Source organism: Mercurialis annua, linkage group LG8 (genome assembly GCF_937616625.2).
Source record: "Mercurialis annua linkage group LG8, ddMerAnnu1.2, whole genome shotgun sequence".
In the NCBI taxonomy this organism is placed as follows: domain Eukaryota; kingdom Viridiplantae; phylum Streptophyta; class Magnoliopsida; order Malpighiales; family Euphorbiaceae; genus Mercurialis; species Mercurialis annua.
Genome location: NC_065577.1, coordinates 2,125,113 through 2,131,519, shown reverse-complemented (window position 1 = coordinate 2,131,519; position 6,407 = coordinate 2,125,113). Strand labels below are relative to the sequence as shown.

The 6,407-nt window shown below is 45.7% G+C and overlaps 1 non-coding gene across 1 annotated transcript; it reads left to right on the top strand.

The window, feature by feature from the left end:
- The first annotated feature begins 5,197 nt into the window (after positions 1–5,197).
- LOC126662431 (small nucleolar RNA R71) lies at positions 5,198–5,304 on the top strand. The gene has a single exon (XR_007635804.1). It is a non-coding gene; the product is annotated as a small nucleolar RNA R71 (small nucleolar RNA).
- The last annotated feature ends 1,103 nt before the right edge of the window (positions 5,305–6,407 follow it).

The window sequence follows — 6,407 nt, the reverse complement described above, 5'->3', positions numbered from 1 at the left end:
CGCTCTTTATTTCAGCTGGGTGGTCAGTTAAGGCGCGATGGCTTGCGCGTTGCAAGGCGCGTTGAAGCCATCGCGCCCTTCTCCATCTTACAAAGGGGCGCGTTGCGAGGCGCGTTGCTTCCAGAGCGCCTTCCAACGCGCCCTCCTGCGGCAGCTGCCGAAAAACGAAATATTTTGCACGCGAAAGACTCGAACCTGCACATCAAAAATCACGAACACCCCGGAATCAATCTGAACTAATAAAATGAAAATACAACAATGCAAAAAAAAAAAAAAAAAAAAAAAAAACTAATAAAAATAACATAAAACTACGAATTGAAGTAAAATCAACAAAATAAACTAAAAAGCAAAAATAAAGATAGAGTATGGAATTGCTTCCAAATATGCTTGTTTAAGGTCACTAGCGTTGACCGTGAATCACCTGGATCAGTTTGGAGTAGTGAGAGTGAAGTACTCCCTTCCTTCGTCAGTCAACGGTCCTAGGTACGGCTTGCACCGTTGTCCGTTAACTTTGAAGGTCTCACCATTAGCGTTTTTCAGCTCAATGGCACCATGATCAGCAACATGTTGCACTTGGAATGGTCCACTCCATCTTGATTTCAGCTTTCCAGGGAAAAGACGCAAGCGAGAGTTATACAGTAGCACATAACTGCCTGCTGTAAACTTTTTAGGTACAATATGAGCATCATGCCATTTCTTGGTCTTTTCTTTATAGAGCTTAGCATTCTCATATGCCGTCAGCCGGAACTCATCAAGCTCATTCAGCTGCAATAGACGCTTCTCCTTAGACATTCTCGGATCAAAATTCAGCTCTTTAAGAGCCCAGTAAGCTCGATGCTCCAACTCTACAGGCAAGTGACACGCCTTCCCATAGACCAATCTGTAGGGGGACATACCAATTGGCGTTTTGAATGCCGTTCGATATGCCCATAGCGCATCATCCAGCTTCAGAGACCAATCTTTGCGCGTGCTATTCACGGTCTTCTCAAGGATGCGCTTCAGCTCTCTATTCGACACCTCAACCTGTCCACTAGTCTGTGGATGATAAGGAGTCGCCACTCTATGGTAGACGTTGTACTTCTTCATCAGTGCATCAAACTGTCTATTGCAGAAATGTGAACCTCCATCACTGATGATAGCACGTGGCACCCCAAATCTATTGATGAGCTTCTTCAGGAACTTCAGTACTACCTTTCCATCATTTGTAGGCAAAGCAGCAGCTTCCACCCACTTTGACACATAGTCGACACAAACCAAGATGTACTGGTTCCCGTATGACATAGGGAACGGTCCCATGAAATCAATGCCCCAGACGTCAAAAATCTCAACCTCTTGAATAGAAGAAAGAGGCATCTCATCCCGTCTCGAAATATTGCCCGTCCGCTGGCACCTATCACAATGCTGCACAAAATCTCTGACATCACTGAATAGTGTAGGCCAGAAGAAACCACTCTCTAACACACGTGCTGCCGTCCTGGCTGAACCGTAGTGACCCGCATAGTCTGAAGAATGACACTGGGTCATAATAGGCAACATCTCCTCCTCTGCAACACATCTCCTTATCATACCATCTGCACAAACCTTGAACAAGTATGGCTCATCCCATAGATAACGCCGGACATCCGACATGAATTTCTTGCGCTGATGACTGCTCAAGTCAGATGGCATGATGTTGGCAGAGAGGTAATTGGCGAAGTCAGCATACCATGGATTCATCGTTTCCTTAATGAGCATAAGAGCCTCATCAGGAAACCGCTCATTGATGACCTCGCCTGCTATCACTGGCTCAGGAACCTCTAGCCTCGACAAGTGGTCAGCTACCACATTTTCTGTGCCTCGCTTGTCTCTAATCTCCAAGTCAAACTCTTGCAGGAGCAACACCCATCGAATCAACCTAGGCTTGGCATCTTGCTTGGCAAAAAGATATCGAAGTGCAGCATGGTCTGTGTATATGATAATCTTTGAGCCAAGCAGATACGGCCTAAATTTATCCAGTGCAAATACTACAGCCAACATCTCTTTCTCTGTAGTGGTGTAATTCAGCTGGGCTCCTGCCAAGGTACGACTTGCATAGTAGATCACGTGCAGCTTCTTCTCCTTCCTTTGCCCCAGAACGCACCCTAAAGCCTGGTCACTCGCATCACACATAAGCTCGAATGGCAGATCCCAATCTGGACTGGAGATGACTGGGGCAGTGACAAGTGCTTCCTTTAACCTGAGAAAAGAAACTAAACAGGCATCAGTAAACACAAAAGGCACATCCTTGACCAGTAAGTTGGTCAAAGGACGCGCTATAGAGGAAAAGTCTTTTATGAAGCGTCGATAAAACCCTGCATGGCCTAGAAAGGCACGGACTCCCTTCACTGTGAGTGGAGGTGGCAGCTTCTCGATCACCTCAGTCTTTGCTCGGTCAACCTCTATACCCTCTTTCGAGACCTTATGCCCCAAAACAATGCCCTCTTCCACCATGAAGTGGCATTTCTCCCAGTTAAGAACCAGATTAGTCTCCTCACATCTCTGCAGGACTCGGTCTAAGTTATGAAGACACCGCTCGAAGGAATCACCGAAAACTGAAAAGTCATCCATGAACACCTCCATAATGTCTTCAATCATATCATTGAAGATCGAAGTCATGCACCTCTGAAACGTTGCAGGTGCATTGCAGAGACCAAACGGCATACGGCGATAAGCAAAAGTGCCATATGGGCAGGTGAATGTAGTCTTCTCTTGGTCCTCTGGAAAAATAATAATCTGGTTGTACCCAGAGTAACCATCAAGAAAACAGTAGAATGCATGTCCTGCCACCCGCTCTAGCATCTGATCAATAAAAGAAAGTGGGAAGTGATCCTTCCTTGTCTCTGCGTTCAGCTTCCTGTAGTCTATGCATACCCGCCACCCAGTAACCGTGCGAGTAGAGATCTGCTCACCCTTGTCGTTCTCTACGACTGTCATACCGCCTTTCTTAGGCACACACTGAATCGGGCTCACCCATGCACTGTCTGAAATAGGATAGATGATGCCCGCGTCCAGTAGCTTCACAATCTCCTTGTGAACTACTTCCTTCATGTTAGGATTCAGCCGTCTTTGTCTCTGTGCAGATGCCTTAGACTCATCCTCGAGATGAATCCGATGCATCACTACTGATGGGCTGATCCCTCTGATATCGGATATCTGCCACCCTATAGCCAAGATACGTCCCTTGACTACATCGATGACCCTCTGCTCGTGCTTCTTGGTAAGCTTATTGCTGATAATGATAGGTAACGTGCTGTCAGCTCCCAAGAAAGCATACCGAAGATGTGCAGGTAGAGTCTTGAGCTCCACCTTAGGTGGCCTTTCTGATGAAGGAGGAGTGATGTGCTTGCTCTTCATCAACAGTTCGGTGACTGGCTCCTCAATCCATGCTTCCTCTTCTGGTACAACATCAAGACTGTATACACAATCCTTCTCTTGATCCAGATCAACATTCATGTTGGATCCGTCTCCTTCGAGTTGCTCTCGCACTAGCTCATCTACCAAGTCTACCCGCATACACTCATCTTCAGGATTTGGATGGCGTGTGATTCTCTTCATGTCAAACTCGACGCTTTCATCCCCAATCCTCAAAGTCAGCTTGCCATCATGAACATCGATAAGAGCTCTGCCTGTGTTCATGAATGGTCGCCCCAAAATCATCGGGCACTCCTTGTCAGCTGCATAGTCAAGGACAACAAAATCCACAGGGAATATGAATTTGTTGACCTTAACTAAGACATCCTCCACAATCCCATGTGGCTTCTTCAGAGAGTGATCCGCCAACTGTAGCATCATCGGTGTAGCCTGTACCTGCTGATCACCAAACATACTACGAAACAGGGATAAGGGCATCAAATTAATACTGGCGCCTAAATCACACAAACAATTTACAGACTGCATATGACCAATAGTACAAGGAATAGTAAAACTCCCTGGGTCCTTGAGCTTCGTCGGTAGATTGCTCAGTATGATTGAGCTGCAGTTCTCTGTCATAGGTACCGTGCCCTCTGCTTCCCAACTACGCTTGTTGGTGATGATGTCTTTCAGGAACTTGGCGTAGTGTGGCATCTCTCTCAGTGCGTCTGCCAAGCTGATGTTGATCTGTAGCTTCTTGAAAGTTTCTAAGAACTGATGAAACTTCCAAGTGTCTTTTGGCTTCTTCACTCTATGTGGGAATGGCACCTTTGGCACAAAAGGAGGTGGTGGAGGTGGCTTAGTGACTACCTTTTCAGGCTCACCACCCTCACACTGTTCCTTTTCCGCCTCTGCTGTAGCACTCACTGCATATGGATCATCCAATGCCTTCCCACTCCTCAATTCAATAGCCTTGAGATGCTCTCTGGGGTTTTCCTCGGTAGTGGATGGTAAACCCCCTTGATTTCGGTTCTGCAGTGCCTTAGCCATCTGCTGGTTCTGCACCTCAAGGTTATGAATAGTAGCAGCATGATTCTTGAACGTTTGCTGCGTCTCTGCATCCTTCTTCATCATCATCTCCATCATCTTATCAATCTTGTTGTGGAGCGACTCTCCCTGCTGAAAGCCAGGTGGATGCTGTGGCCTATTATTTTGATGTTGGAAATTCCCCTGATTCTGGAAGTTCCCTTGATTCTGGAAGTTGCCTTGATTCTGTTGTGGCCTTTGTCCTCCTTGAAAAGTTGGACCCGCCTGATTGTTGGCATTACCCCCATTATCCTTCCATGAGAAATTTGGGTGATTCCTCCATCCTGGATTGTAAGTAGCAGCATAAGGATCATTGCCCTGCCTCTGTCCTCCCACAAAATTGACCTGCTCAATGGAGCCCTGTCCCATCACATAGCAGTCATTTGCCACATGGGTAGGATCGCCACATACTTCACAGCTACTCTGAACTGCAGCAACATTCCCCATAGTCATCCCTGCAGCCTGCCTCATAAGAATGTCAACCTGAGCTTGCAGTGCAGCATTCTTTGCTTTCAGATTCTCCACAGCCGGATCAGCAGTGACTGCCATTAGTCCTTTCTGCGCAGGTACTCTTGCCCTTTCATTCGGCCAAGTACACCCATTCATGGCCATCTCATCTAATAAAGCGAATGCTTCATCAGTTGTCTTCCTCATCAGTGACCCGCCTGCAGCTACATCTATAGCGCTTCTCCCCAACTCAGTGGACCCATTGTAGAAGTTCTGGATCAGATTTTCCCTGGTGATGTGATGATGGGGAACTTTCCTCTGCATCTCCTTGTATCGCTCCCACGCTTCATGAATCGATTCTCCATCGTTTTGCTGATAGAGCATAATATCCCTTGTCAGCTTTGCAGTCTTGGCCATGGAGAAATATTTGCTCATGAAAGCTTTTGCCAAATCTGGCCAAGTATCGATCCCCTCTCTAGGTAATGCATGAATCCATTGTTTTGCTCTATCCCTCAGAGAAAATGAGAATAAGCGCAACAATACTTCATCTTCAGTCATGTTACTGAGCTTGAATGTACTACACACCTCTAGGAAGTTTGCAAGATGTGCATTTGGGTCTTCAGTAGGCAGACCATAGAACTGACAACGAGCCTCTAAGAGCTGAATGAAACTCGTCTTGATTTCATAGTGAGGCGTCCGCACAGGATGAGCAAAGTAGCCATGAGTAGTGTTGCCCACATTTGGCTGAAAGAATTCCATCAAAGTTGGCGCTCTCTGCCCATCATTGTTCTGGCCTTGTGCATTCTGCTGATTTGGATCCTGCGGGATCACTCTGTTATCACCCACATTGTTGAATCCAGGAGGAACATCATCATCGTTAGCCATATTGAGGTTCCTTTGAGTCGAGTGTGTTGATTTTCTGACACTGCGCTCAAAGGTAGTGAGGTCTTGCTGAAACGGTTCTAGCGGTAGTCCTTTGCGTCGTGTATTATGCATACACTATGATAAGGGTACCTGAAACAACACAATCAACAAACCACACGCGTAAAACAGAAAAATAAAAACTAAAACAAGCCAAGCTATCCTAACTTAGTTGTTAAAGATAAGCTTTCCCCGGCAACGGCGCCAAAAACTTGTTGGCAAAATACTGCAAGCGTACAGTGTCAACTCGTAATACAGACTGTGAAGTCCGGATATCGTACCCACAAGGAAAGCTACTAAAGACAACCAGTTAGGAGACACGATTCGGATAGTTAAAAGGATAATTTGGATTGAAGTATGTAAATTTAAAAGCTAGATTAAACAATTAAAGTATAAAGTAAACTAAGGCTGTAAATTAAATAAGATTTAAACAATAATGAGAAAGATCAGGGATTATTAGTCTACTTTATGCCATTGATCTCATGGTTTATGGATTTCGTTATTAAATTGCGGTTCAGGCTGATCTAAGGCACCTATAGCTCTCTCTCAAGCCGCTACAGGCAAAAACAATCGATTAAACAATT